This window comes from Ochotona curzoniae, unplaced genomic scaffold (genome assembly GCF_017591425.1).
Source record: "Ochotona curzoniae isolate NIBS_2020 unplaced genomic scaffold, NIBS_Ocur_1.0 scaffold_2587, whole genome shotgun sequence".
Lineage (NCBI taxonomy): Eukaryota > Metazoa > Chordata > Mammalia > Lagomorpha > Ochotonidae > Ochotona > Ochotona curzoniae.
Window position 1 is genome coordinate 26,193,857 of NW_024467096.1, and position 15,443 is coordinate 26,209,299.

Sequence of the window (15,443 nt, forward strand, 5' to 3'; positions counted from 1 at the left end):
TGTTTCTCACTCTTGGTTTCCCAGTCCAGCCCTAACTGTTGCAATCTTTGTACATTCAGATGTCATATCTCTGTTTTTCCTTCTCTCTCTCCTTCTGTCATTCTATATTCCAACTTAAAAATGTTTTAAGGGAATCAAGATACCTATCAAAACAAATGCAAATTATAAAAGCAAATGCATACAGAATCATATGAGAAAAACTACAAAACTGACAAAAAAAATAATAAATAGAGAGATATCTCATGTTAGTGGACAGAGCACTTGCCAAGATGGCAGTTATTCCCAGATTCATGTATACACTGAAAACAATCCCAACCAAAATCCCATCACTTAGGATATAGATATTGGCAAGCTGATTCTAAAGCTACATGCAGAGATGAAACACCCAGAAAAATAAATTCAATACGGAGAGAAAAATGTAACTGGGGGCTATCACTATCTGACTTCGGACTCTCTAAAAAGTCACAAAGATAGCATGACAGTAGTTAGAAAAAAAATTTAAAAATCGTAGGACACACTAGAGAGTCCAGAAATATCACCATATAAACATAATAGTCACATTTGGACAAAATGTTAATGTAATGGAGCATACATAATTATTTTAAACAATTAGTACTGGAAAAATTATAGTCGCAACACAAAGTAGATTTATATATATTGATCTTTCACAAACATTAACTTACAATGAGTCATAGAATTAAGTGCAAAATATGAAATTGTCAAATCACAGAAGTAACATAGGAGGGATCAGATGGAAATGGTGATAACATCTGGATAAAACATCAAAGGCTTCAGCAATATAGGACATAATTGATAATATGAACTTCATTGAAATCTGTTCTGGAAATGATAGTCACAAGGGGATTGAAAGACAAGTAACAGACTGGGAGAAATATTTGTAAAAGGCGCAACTTACAAATAATTGCTATTCAAAATATAGACTCTTAAAACTTAACAGTAAGCATCACCAACTATAAGATGAGCCAATGATTTTAACAAACCTCACACGACTTTTGGGTGACAAGGAATCATATGAAAATACAGTTCCATATTAAAAGTCATTTAGGGAATTGAAATGTTCCTAGTGTAACTACAAGAAAAAGTCTGATAATATCAAATTTGAGAGTGTGCAACAACAGGAACTTTAACTGCCATTGGAAATGATAAATAATACAGCCACTGGGATAGGAAATTTTAGTATTTTCTTTTCCAACTAAGCATACACTTGACATAGGAGCCAGTGATTACATTATCTGGTATGTACTTAAAGGAGGTGAAAATTTTAGCAGAGAAAACTGAATAGTGATTTCTTATAGCAGCTTTATTCATAATAGTCAATTCTTGAAAGCACCCAGTATGCTGCTCAGTATTTGACTAGACACATGAACTTTGTTGCACCCAAACAATGGAACATTTATTCAAAGTCACCAAGTCATGAAAAGTTATGGAGGAAACTTTGATGCTTCTTAAAAAATGAAAAATAATGTACTTTATTAGTTACATGCAGTTTTAGTTCCTGCAAGAAGCAAAGCTATGGAGCCAGGAAAAAGATCTGTGGTTGCAGTGGTAGGAAAGGAGAAGGGACAACGGAGGATTTTACAGCAATGAAACTCATTTGCCTGACACTATTATGTTAGGGTGGAAATGTAAACATTTGGTTCAAGCCAACAAAGTACAACATGAAGAATGAAGGTTGGCATGAACTATGGACTCTTGGTGATGGTGCTATGTCTGTGTAGGTTCATCTGTGATAACAAGCCTCTCAGTCAGGTTGCTGGTCAACAATGAAGGAGAGGGGGATATGTAAGAACTCTGTTTATTTTATCCTGAGTTATCCATTTATTCCATAAAATAAAGTTCATGAGCTAATTAAAAAAAATGAAACAGCAAACAAATTTTAACTGCTGGTTTTGACATTGTATTTAGTGAAAACATGGTGATTTTATGCAATAACTTTTTTCTTTCATATAAAATATATGTTTTAATACCCAAATTTACATGAATCTATGTAATAAGCTAGAATGATAAAATTGTTGATATTATTGAGCATATAAAAATTATAAATGTTTTCTTTCCTTCCAAAGAATGTACAAAAGAACATCTGTCTGTGATATGACTGGCATCGTAATTGAAAATGTTAGTAAGGGTTAAGACTAAGGTTTCCTCCTGAAAGATTGGAAAGGTCTTCCATAAAACAAGCAGTAACTATGAAAACCTTTTGCCTCAGCCTGGGTGCTTTTCACATTTATTTCCAGACAGGACCAACAGCCTATATGCTACTTGTGATTTGTGAAAGGAAAAATTCTCTCTCTAGGGCCTTCTCATCTCCTGCCAGGCTCATGAACAAGATGAGTTTCTTATTACAACGACAAGGCAGAGTGATAATTTATCAACTGGAGGATAAAAACAATCCTTTATTCAACAGAGTGACAAAAGGTTATTTAGCTTCTGGCATCTCCTACCGTTCTTGCTAGAACCAGACCCAAGAGCCAATACTGTAATTAATAAATTTTCAACATCTGGGCAGTAAAACAATTTTTTTTTATGAATGTTAAACAATGCCAGTAGCGAATGAAAACCTTCTCTTCTCATATTTATCTATTTGAGCCCTTCATTGAAGAGCCAAATTCACCCATGTTCTGGCTATAAAATGGATATAGTGATGACATACTAGGAAGATATTACACAATTTGGGAAATCCATATTACTAAGCATCATTTAATCATACAGGCAGTGATATCACCCACTGAGACTAATGGAGACTAACCCTTGCCAAGAGTAGAGCACTAGGCTAAACAGCAGATGAGTAGCATCAATCATTACACTGAATAAAGAATTGAAGTTCAAAGAAAGGGAAGGAGACTAATTTTATCTAATTATTCTCCAGAAGCCCTTTTATGTTTCCATAAAAAGAGATTTGCGTTACGTAGCCGTGGTATAGATTGAGAAGGTAAAAGATAATAAATAGGATGTTTGTTGACTATTTCATATGTTGAATCATATGCTGAATACTTGTGTCCCTCCTAAATTCATGTGTTGAAATTCATCCATAGTGTGATGGCACTTGCAAGTCAGAATTTGCAAGGTGATCCTATCATGATGATGGAGTTCTATAAAGAGGATCATGGAAAGCTTGTTGGAAGAAGGTAAACTCATCAGCACCGAATCTGCTGATGAGAGTTCACAGCCTCCAAAAATGTGAGAACTACATTTCTATTATATTTAACCCACCAAGTCTGCCACAGTTGTCATAGCAGCCTGAAATAAGTCAATTACTCTCAAATTCTTTTTAAGAATTTTGTCTTTATAAACTGAGAAGCAGCAAATCTTAGAATCAAACTTAGCCAGTGATCCCGTTTAAATCTTCATCCTAGATTTTGTAGCAGAAATACATGATTGGGATTGTGGTTGGCTACATTAGACAACGTATGCTGTTAAAATTTGTAGGCATAAACGAATGTAGGCAAAATTACTCAAGATATTTTATGAGATAGCATAAACTATACAAGTCATTAATCCCGTGTATAATATAAAGCAAATTTTAGAAGAGTCATTATGCCAAAAATCAAAACAAATCTCAGAATAAAAAAGTAATTGTACTGTATTGACTTAAAATAGACTTGAAAAAAGTAACCATCTCAGAATTATGAAGGCTTTGTTATTTTTACCAATGTGCCTAGAGAAGACAAACATAATTCCCTAAGTCTCACTATCCATTGTTAAAGACTTTGCACAGAGATTATGTTTTAGATGGGATTTTTCAGGGATTATTCATTTGAAAGCAGTTATAATAAAGTTTCAATTGTTAGAGGCAAGGAAATTGCTCAGTAAGTGGTATTTTTCCAAAATGAGTTGTACATGTCCCAGGAAATTGACTAAGGATACACGGACAACAAGATAAAAAATGGGTGGCTCTACTACTTGATATTCTTGTATTTGTATATACCCAAGTTTCATTTAGCTAATTACATAATTTAGTATGATAATATTTAAGTATATAAATTAAAGCAAAATGATATTTACATATATCCTTTCAAAAATGTTTTCACTGGTAGACATGCAGGATCAAAAGTGACTGGAGAGCAATTTTCCTAAGTGCCAAGACCCGTGATGTACATTGTGCAGTACAAGTTCCGAATTATGTACCAACATTCTATAGGGATAGGCACTTGACATAGAAGCTAAAACACTTCTTAGGCTGCTAGACATCGGTCTCAGGGTACTTGCATTGATGTCCCTGCTCTGCTTTACATCAGCCTTCTGCTAATGCACAGCTTGCAAGGTGGCAGGTGGTTGCTGTAGATGCTTGGTCCTTGCCACCCATGTCAGAGGCAAGGACCTAATGTTGGCTTCCTGAATTCTGAACTGGGCTTTGGCAGGCATCCAGGGTTGAAGAATCTTTCTCTGTCCTCTGTCTCCTTTTCACCATGACTCTATCTTTCAAAGAAAATTAATAACAACTCTAGGATGATTTCTTCATTGGACAAACACACATTAAAATAAATAAAACTATCTATTTGTGAATTTTGATTCTAGGTACACAATTAAAAAGGTGGTTTAGTCTAACATTTACCAAGTATCTTTTATGTGTTAGGATGTTATTTATTACTAAGAAGGAAATATCCATCCCAAAGATTATGTTGGTTATTAAACTAGAACAGCTATAGTCTAAATTTTTACTTATTGAAGAGAGAGAAAAGAATTTCATATAATAACCATATCTATTTTTTTTAAAGATTTATCTTTTTTCTTAAAAACTCACATTTACAGAGAGAAGGAGATACAATGACCTTGTCTCTGCTGTTTCACTCCCCAAGTAGCTGCAATGGCTGGAGCTGAGCAGATGCGAAGCCAGGAGCCAAGAGTTTCTTCCAGAACCAGGAATTCCTACATGGGTGCAGTGTCCCAAAGCTTTGCCCCATCCTCTATTGTTTTCCCAGGCCACAAGCAGAGAGCTGTATGGGAATAGGAGCAGCCAGGACATGAACTGGCACCCATATAGGATCCTGGGGCAAGGACTTTAGGCAATAAGTTATTGAACCGGGCCAATATATCCTTGTCTTTACTTTTCTGTTGATTTCTTTCTGGAAAAGCAATTAGCATTCTATTTAAAATTTGCTAATACTGAAGAAAATCAGCTCTTTGATCAAGCCCAATAATCAAAACAGGACAATGATACACTCCCTGAAGTCCCAGCATCTGACAATGGCTTAAGCCTTGGCAATTGAGCCTATACATACAGAGGAAGTTAAGAAAGATCCCATGAAACACTCAAAATGTTTTATCTACGTTTTTAATGACTGATAAGTATACCCTTAAGCAAACCTATAAAACATTGTGACATTCTGGATTTGTACCGAAAAGCAAGTGCTAATAGAAATAATTTTTTTCCAGCTAGTCAAGATAAGTCAGATTTATGCTAAAATTCCCTTTCAGCTTCACTTAACCAGTTTTTGATGAAGATGACACACTCACTGGCAAATACGGGTCGTTGAAGAGTTCCTATGTATAGCTGAGCTATGTGAAGCATGCTTTTGTTGTCTAGATTGTCTGAAAGTTAAATATGATCATTGTGTAACTTACCAATTTAAAGTCAGAAAGGTTTCTGGTTTCTGGAATTCTTTTACACATGCAATTTCTCTAGTTTCTCACTTGACTTCATATTGCAACATCAAAGATAAGTAACTGTAGCATAAATGTGTTCTTTATAGATCACACTTCTTATTTTAATTTTTTCATGTATTACACATAAATGTGAAATCATTGTGTACTGACAATCTGCATGACTCACATCATTTACTGAATGCTAGATCTTGGCACCGAAAGGTTCTGCCCTGAGAACCACAAATTATCTTCTCCGTAACAGGCTTAACTGCCTCTCTACACCCACACTGCTGCTCTCATTGCTTCTGCTCCTCATATTCTGTATGTCATCCTTCTTGAGAGGTTAGAAGCTGATATGATTTTGCAATTTAAACACCTCTGTTGCTCCTTAGAATCTAAAAACTTTTTACAGATTTGGCACATAATAAATATTTGTTGACTAAAATTGTGACACATGAATGAGCAAACAGCCTACAGCAACAAATAAAAAGCACAACCTCCTATTCACACACAGGTAAATCATAGCAAAAATAACAATGGACTAACATAGCATTATTGCCACAAAACAGGGAAATATTTAAAAGTTATAAATTTGCATTCTGATACTGTAAGTGAAGAATTTGCATTGTAACACTGCTCCGTACGTAAATTCGTGTTACAGCTGAATGTGTATCATATATATTCCTAAAGCTAAGACTCTGTTCTGTATACTGGAGCATGTTCCATATGCCTATTGCCTTCAAGTTATGGGTCATTTGAACATCAAAATTAGGTATTTCCCACAGTTCACAAGCAAATCCATTCTGCTCACATTAACTTGACAAAGAACACATCAATACAATAAATTCATAAGTTTAGAGAGATTATATAACACTATTTTGAAAATTTAAGACGTCTTTTAAAAAATCAATCTTACAGTTACATGAGGGTATAATTTTTGATGCTATAAAATTCAAGAATTTTGCACTGTTGTTATTTTGCTGTGATTTTTAATATCCTTATTGTAAAAACAGCACAGAAAACAATAGAAATGGTATGAAAATGGAATATTATAAGTTAGATATGATTTCATGGGGAAAAACTTGGAGGAAACAATCAGTAAAGGACATATTAGCACCTGTAAATAATGGGGTGGCAATAGCTCTTAACGTATTTCTCTAAAATATCTAAATGCTGAAACATCAACATTTTCTACATGCTTATTGCTCCAACAATATGTTTTGGGTTAGCCAGAGGTAGCTGGGTTTGTTGGAATTTTACTCAGTGACTTGGGTTGCTGACAACTAAAAAGGGATCGGTTGGTGAACTTCCTATAATGAAATATTCTTAAGAAACTGACTCTTACATGAAAGACGTTAAAAATCTTTTCAGAAATACCTTCTTTATGATTGAGAGGATGGGTCTTGTGGCTGAGAATGTGAAAAAAAAAATTTTGAAGAATTTGAAGGAAAATTGCTGCATTTGAAGTGGAAACAGACATGGTCGAAGTGGGCTGCTTGAGTTGGAGCCACAGAAAAGAAAGCTTCAGGTGAACAGTCAAATAAACCCAAGAAATGAAGCTTAAGTAGGCAACAAGAAAGCAACTCGCCTCTCACAACTCCTTCCCATGACTAGTAGCTGTTTAGTGGAGAGTTTGGTACAACTGAATAGCAAAAATAAACTGGGGAGCTACGAAGTTCTTTGGATGAGCAGGGCAAGCGTACTACATCGCACAACGTGGAGGAGACTGGCAAGTGTCACACAGCTCTAGCACACACAGCAGTAGAGGGAAGGCAAGAGCGGTGAGGGCTAGTGAGGAACTGCAGAGTTACTGGCACATTCTCAGAACAGTGTGTTCTGCTCCCAACACAGTCTTTCCTGGCATTCTTAAAGACATGCAGATGTGTCGTTAGATGTATAATCTGAACTACCTAGGAGACACAGAAGCTACACAGGGAAGCATCTCTCAATCACAGATATTTTTCATGATAGCTCCCATCATCTCAACTAACAACAAATAGAAAAGAAAAAGTGCCTGATCTACATAAAATGACGGTCTCTGATGAAAAAAATAATCACATGCATCATAACATGGTTTATTAGTTTATTGATCAACTAGAATGCCCATTATTTATGCAGGCCATGTAACAAAATAGCTATAAACAACCAAAAATTATCAAACGAATTTATAGGGAAGAGACCAAGGTAAAAACCAAGGAGGGAAACACAGTTATACATAGACTTTGAAGAAGGATAAGCTAGCCTCTGAAAGCAAGCAAAAGAACACTAAAGTAGATCATTCGCATGGGAGAAAACACTAGATATTCCATTGTTCTAAAGACAAATTTTTACAGTATTTTAATTCTGTCACTGACGCTTAGTGGGTACCTGACATGCACTTCCCAATGTGCATCTGCTATATCATTCAATTCATGAGATATCATATCATGAAGAAGTATTAACACTTTCATTTTGTTTTTTTAATAATCTTAGCCATGGGTAAATAAATTTGCCCATAGTCATAGAACTGCAACACAGGAGGCACAAAATCAAATCATGATGTGTTGTTTCATAGTCAGTCGGCCCCCAAAACACGTACTTTTTCTAATTTGACACATTAGGAAAATGCACTAATTAATGCAATGCAAAACTATAGTCATGATTACATTTTTAAAAAGTATAGATTGGAAATTATATGCATGCACACACAGAGGGAAAGAGACAGGGCGAGGGAGAGAGGGTGAGGAAGAAGGGAAAGTGAGGAAGTGAGAGAGAGAGGGAGAGAACTTTTCTTACTGCTTAGGAAACAAATGAAAGAATTGTATTTAGGAATAATTTTTTGATAAAGCACATGGAAAAAAATTTTGACATTTATTTATATGATCAGTATTTACCTAAAAATTCCACCAAAAGAAATGGATTATTGCTAACTTGTTCAAAACCTTGTAGCATGGTGGAAATGCTGAGTTTAACAGTAATCATTTCAGTACAAACTCTGGAATTCAAATGGGAATTATTTGGAGTTAACACTGCCTATAAAAATTAAAGTTTGCATTCAAGAAACAACCAAATCATATTAAGAAGAGAAGGCTAATCATGCTAGGCTTTTTCTTTACATTTTAATTGTGTGGATTTGGTTGTCCTTAAGTTCTGTGAAAAGGCTTCTGGGCCAACTTGTCTGTTCTCAGTGTGATAAAATGATAAAGGAGCTGCCTGGGTCCTCCTTCCATTCAGAAGCATCAGGTTTCTGTGGCTCAGAATAGAGCAAGCCTGACATTCATTCTTTCTCATTAGCTGCAAAAGTGTATTTGTTCCCTTCAGTGAAGGTGCAAATACTAATCAAAAATAATTTCTGGGCCTAGCGGCTAAAGTCCTCCTTGAACACACAGGGATCCCATGTGGGCGCCGGTTCTAATCCTGGCAGCTCCACTTCCCATCCAGCTCGCTGATTGTGGCCTGGGAAAGCAGTTGAGGATGGCCCAAGTTGGGACCCTGAACCGCGAGGGAGACCCGGAGGAGGTTCCTGGTTTTTGGTTTCGGATCAGGATAGCACTGGCCTTTGTGGTTACTTAGGGAGTGAATCATCAAACAGGATCTTCTCTCTGTCTCTCCTCCTCTCTGTACATCTGACGTTGAAATAAAAATAAATAAATCTTTAAAAAGATAATAATTTCGGGCCCGGCGCGGTGGCGCAAGTGGTTAAGGTCCTCGCCTTGCACGCCCGGGATCCCATGTGGGTGCCGGTTCTAATCCCAGCAGCCCCGCTTCCCTTCCAGCTCCCTGCCTGTGGCCTGGGAAAGCAGTCGAGGACGGCCCAAAGCTTTGGGACCCTGCACCCGCATGGGAGACCCGGAAGAGGCTCCTGGCTTCAGGTTGGCATAGCATTGGCCGTTGCGCTCACTTGGGGAGTGAATCAATGGACGGAGGATCTTCCTCTCTGTCTCTCCTCTCTGTATATCCTCCTTTCCAATAAAAAAATAATAATAATAATAAAAATAAATCTTTAAAACCAAAAGATAATAATTTCTTTTTCACAAAAAAAGGGTGAAAGGGCCCCAGTTCCACATATTAGTTTCAGGCTGAAGTGAGCAGAGTTTTTGCACAAAGGAGTATTAGAGATATAACAGAATATTGCATGATGAAGGAGCTGATAACTGCACTCCAGAAGCTAAGAAGATCTGTCACTGAATTAGAATGTTGGACTTTTTATTTCTTTTCATTGTAATTTTTAAAAAAATTTTTAAATATTTAAAAGATTTGTGTATGTGCATGTGCGTGTGCGTGTGTGTGTGTGTGTGCGTGCTCTTGAGAGATAGAAACAGAGAGAGAGAGAGAGAGAGAGAGAGAAACGTAATAAACTTGTATCCACTGAAATCTTTCTCCTTTGCCTACAACAGAACATGTGCAAAGTGTCAGTCAGGAACCAGGACATTCCCCTGAGTCTCCCAAATTGCTTGCAGGGCACCAATTACTCGGGCCTTCTACTTCTCACTTCCTGAGCACATCGGCAGGAAACTGAATCAGAAGTGAAGCAGCCAACATCAACCACTCTTGATAAGGGATGCTGGAATCACAAGTTGAGGTTTAACTGTTCTTCATCAACAGAGTGTTTTTAATGAACACCAAATGCATTAAATGACACAACTGAAAAAAAAATAATGTAAGACTGGGGATCTTCACCATTTATGTGATATGGACGTACTGGAAATGCTGTGAAAGCAAGACGGTTTTCTCTGAATAGTCCTGACATTAATTGTTTTAGAATACCAAATTTAGTATTTCAAAGGGATTATACATGGTTTACTAATACCTTAATTATATAAATATGTGCTATGATTATTCATGTTATGGTTACCTTATTAATTACAAAGGACCTGGTCCTTAATTAACTCAGAAGCGAGTAAAAGTGAAATTTTGAGATGTCTATCAAAAACTGTAAAATCATAAAATGTTTTTGATTTTTATAAGTAACAAAATTGCAGCTATAGCTAAGCATGTTGCCTAAATTCATAATTAAGCTGCTTGTTTCATTCAGCTAAGCACATAAATGTTCTCATGTAATTTTAGATATTAAATAGAAAACTTGGGAAAATGCTGGGACATGATCAGTTAAGTTTAACATTTCAGAAAATTGTGTTACACTTACTTCTTATCTGAAATATGCAAAGCCTGACGGAAAACAAATTTCTAAAAAAAAAATGATTACCACCAACATATTAGCCTCCAAGCATTGTCAGGTCACTTCTCTGATAAGTATGTTTTCAAGAGGAGAAAAAGTATCACTTGATTCAGTGAAAATGTAACGAATTCATCTCTAAAATGTATAAGGAAACAACCACCAAAATGGAGAAACAACCAACAGAATGGGAGAAAATCTTTGCGCACCACACAGCGGATAGTGGACTACTATCCAGAATTAACAAAGAGCTGTAGAAACTCAATGACAAACAAACAACGAACCTGTGAAAAACGGGAAAGGAAATGAATATTTCTCAAAGAAGTGGTTCACATGGCTAATAGATCCGTGAAAAAAAAAAATGCTTAGGCGCCATAGCTACCAGGTAACTACAAATAAAATCCACATTGAGATTTCACCTAACGCCAGTGAGCTTGAACTGTTTTCAGAAATCTACTAATAACATTTGCTGGTGTGGATGTGGAGAGAAAGGATCGTACTTCACTGTTGGTGGGAGTGTAGGCAAGTACAGCCACTAGTAAAGTCGATGTAGAGAGTGCTAAGACAACTGAAAATTGATCTACCATATGACCCAGCTCTCCCACATCTGAGAATGAAATCTGGATATGAGAAAAATGACCTTTATTCCTATATTTACAGCAGCACAATCTACAATAATGAAGAGATGGAAAAACTCAGGGGCCCATTAAAAGAGTAATGAGTAAATAAATTGTGGTACATCTATTCTATGAAATACTACTCAGCCATTAGAAAGAATGAAATTCTACCACTTGCAACCAGGAGGTCTCAACTAGAGATCATTATGCTCAGTGAAATAAACCAATCCTCAAATGACAAATATAATATGTTCTCTCTGATACAAGGCAACCTTCATGAAAAATACAAGATCAATTGATACATAGGTATACATGTGTATATAATATAGGAATATATAGATATAGGAATGTATATATTTTCACCTAGGAGAACTGTATAATGTAGACTAATGTACCAAGGAGTGAAACTGCATTGCAATATGCATCTCTACTTCCAAATAAAAGAAAGCCTCCCAACAAAATAATTAAATATACCTTGAAAATAGGATGTTGGACTTCTATCATTGTCCACACCTACAATGTCACAATACACTTAAATAGCAGAATATCAGACTTTTGACTTTAGCTGAAGGACTATGCTCACGTAATAACATAGGGGGAAATCAGTGAGACCAGGAGGAACGGGGAGTGTGGAAGGTAAAATCTTTATGCATATGGAATTATATCATTAAAAATAAAAATTATATATACATGTATCTGTGTGTGTATATTTCAAATTCTGGTCAGGGTTCAAGACTTATCATCAGTACTATTTGAGCAAAAACATCTTAACTTTTATTATGCAAACTTACTTTCAAACATTCACTAGAATCTAATATGTGCTGGTGGTTTTAGGAAATGCCATGTGACAGTTCTTATTAAAACTGTTGCTTATTCATTTCATTTTTCATTTTGTATCCATGAAAGTTTTGTTATGAGCATGACAGTATTTGAGTGTATGGCAACAGTGAGCAAAATATACTTAACTAACTATATAAGATGAGAAAAAAGTACCTAGTAGTTAAGCCATTATTTAATAATTGTACAAAATACAATAGCAAAGAAAAAGACTTCTAATGAGTCTTTATTACAAAAGGATGCTAAATGTTCAGGAAAACTTATGTGGAAATTATAACTCTACTGAGTTTTAAATAAAAGTTAGTTATTCCATAGGTGAAGAGAATTGAGATTGCTTCCAAACAGTGTAGAGAGAATTCAAGATGGAGAGAATGGAATGGGCAATTCTGACTGAGCAGGAAGCTGAGTATATCAACAGAGTCCTAGAAAGAAAATGGTTCAGAACAAGTCTTGATAGAAAGAGAGGTTATCATGTGCCATGAAATATAATAAACATTCTATCCTTAGGCTAAGAATTACAGGAACGTAATGCAGTTTTAAATAAGACAGTAATGTCATAGATTTATGTTCATAAAAGTTCACTCCCAGATGCTCCAGTTGGGACCCAGTTCCCCATGTCTCTTACCATGAAAACAGTGCAACAGAGCTCACATTCATCCACGTAGGAGACCCAGACAAAGCTCCCAGCTCATGGTTGTAACATGATCCAGTTATGACTTGTAGTTACTGGGAGCTGTGAACCAGTGGATGAAGGAATCTTTTTCTGTCCCTCCTATGTCTCTACAACTGGCCTTCAAATAAATCTTTAAAAATAATTCACGTTGGCTGCAACACGGGAACTACATCAGACAGAGGCAGCTCACATTCTGCTAATGCAGTCACCTAGGCAAGTAATGAAAGGGACTTGAACTCAGGTTACAGCAGCAAAAAGTATAAGAAGAAAAAGTCAAGGATTATTCCTGCATAAAAAAGTGATAACTAGCGATGGGTGCTTGGCACGGAGGTTAAGATGCTCACACTGCACATCACATCGGTGTGTTTCCATTTCAGTTTCCTGTTAATGCGCATCCTAAGAGTCACCAGGTAATGGCTGAAGAAATTGGGTTTCTGCTACACGTCTGTGAGACCTTCACTGAGTTCCAGAGTCCTAGCTTATTTCCTAGCTATCATGAGTGTCTTTTATCCTCTGGGAGTGAACCAGCAGATCAAGAGATGGAAGACATCACTATCTCCTCCCTTCCATCACTGCCTTTCAAAAATAAATCTTAAAGTGAACTAGAGGATGCGAAAGAATGATACATCCAGGGTGACATGTTGTTTATTGACTTGTAACAAGCTGTAAATTTGGTAAACTCACGGCATCTCTGAGATATGAAATTGGAAATACCAAAGCAGGGGCAGCTGTTTAGAATCAGGATCTTCTGTAATAATCTATTTGGGAGTGGCTGGTTTTGAGGATCCCTGAAACCAATAGCCACAGTTCAAAGAAAGGCACTCTGAGAAAACTTGAAGAAGAGATGAGAGCAGTGGGAAGAATTGACGAAGCAGAATGGAAGTGGTTGATGGAGGTCACACGTAGCTCCATCAAGAACGATTACGATACTCTCCGACATCAAGCTCAGAGTAGTGAGTTGGTGACTGAGAAAAAGACGACAGAGAAATCTTGAGTAAAAATAAATCTCTTTTAGCCTTGTAAATGAGAGCTGGCAAGCGTGTATGTGAGTACAGAGATATCAAGTAATGCATGAACCGCAAAAGAGGTATTAGCAAATTCAATGCTTTCTCACTTTCTCCATGATCTTGAAGTTTTGAAATTGATGAAAAGGTACATTTAAAATACATATCATGGAAGGGAAAACAGAACACATGGACTAGTTTTGGAAATGCTAAGCATACAAATGATCTGTAATTTTAGCATCCCAGAATTCAACACATGATTTTGATGAATTCACCAGGGTTTTATTTTATATATATATATATTTTTATTTATTTTTGACAACCTTTACATAGTTAATTAGGCAAAAAGGTTCAAGCGCGACAGGAAAGTGGATAAGACTATTACTTCCACGTTGTTTTTTCTCCTGTATCTGGGGTAAAGCAGAAGATAAAGGGAGAAGCTCCACTCAGTCCCCCATCCATCCCAGGTCCCCACCAGGATTTTTTATGTTGTGGTTAATGTATAAATAAGTAAATGTGTTGACTATATTTGATTACTAGAAGGAATTTTCCTTAAAAGGAAAATATTACAGTTCTGAAATGAAGAAAACACCGTGCCAAGGTGGGTAAACGAACAAGAAGCCAACTGAAAGCTACATAGAGGGACGGTTTGGCACTGCAGCTGGGACACGGCCCGTGTCAGAGTTTGTGGTTTCAGTCTGAGCTCTGCTCCTGACTTCAGCTTCCTGCGAGCAACAGATGATGGTTTCAGCATGTGGGTCTCTGCCACTGTCCTGGAAGACCAGAACTGGGTGCCCACTCTTGGCATCTGCCTGGCCCACCTGGCATTTTGGCAGGGAAGTAATAATAGATGAAGATCTCTGTTTCTGCTTTTACTGCTCTGCTTTCAAAAAACAAACAAACAAACAAAATACCTGCACAGACTATTGACATTTGTCCAGATATTCTGAAAAGAGGAATTACGGTGGATTGAAGTTGATTATTTCATATCATCAAGATTAATCAGCCATTTGTATCACATATGACCTGTTACTGGCCTCCTATTTGCCACATTTCTGATGTTGCTACATTCAGATTTAGTACTAACAATTCATGTGTTATTTCTTCTCTTCAGTGAGGAAACAAAACAATAAGCATGTTGTACTCTTAATGGAGAGTAACAAAAAGAAAAAATAATCCCAGGCAAAGCTTCCCTTTTGATATGCATATGCAATTTCCCAAGAAAGATATCGTAACAGGAAAATCACCAACATGAAAATAACCAGCAAGTATCAGATCTACAGTGCTGTAACCTACAGCACCTTTGGAAATAACATTCACTCTTCTAGAATAATTAGGGACTGATAAACCAACAAATTAATAAGCTCTCCTCAGGAGGTCTCAAAAACATAATATGGTTCCTACTATGTAACAGGCATTCCTGGGGAGAATTGCAGACAATAGGCATATCTGGCTTGATAAAAACTTAGTAGACCACATTCATCAGCAATCTTAAAGAGCAGTGAAAACAAATGGTTTACTTGAAAAAAAAATATTTTACCAGTGATTTTACA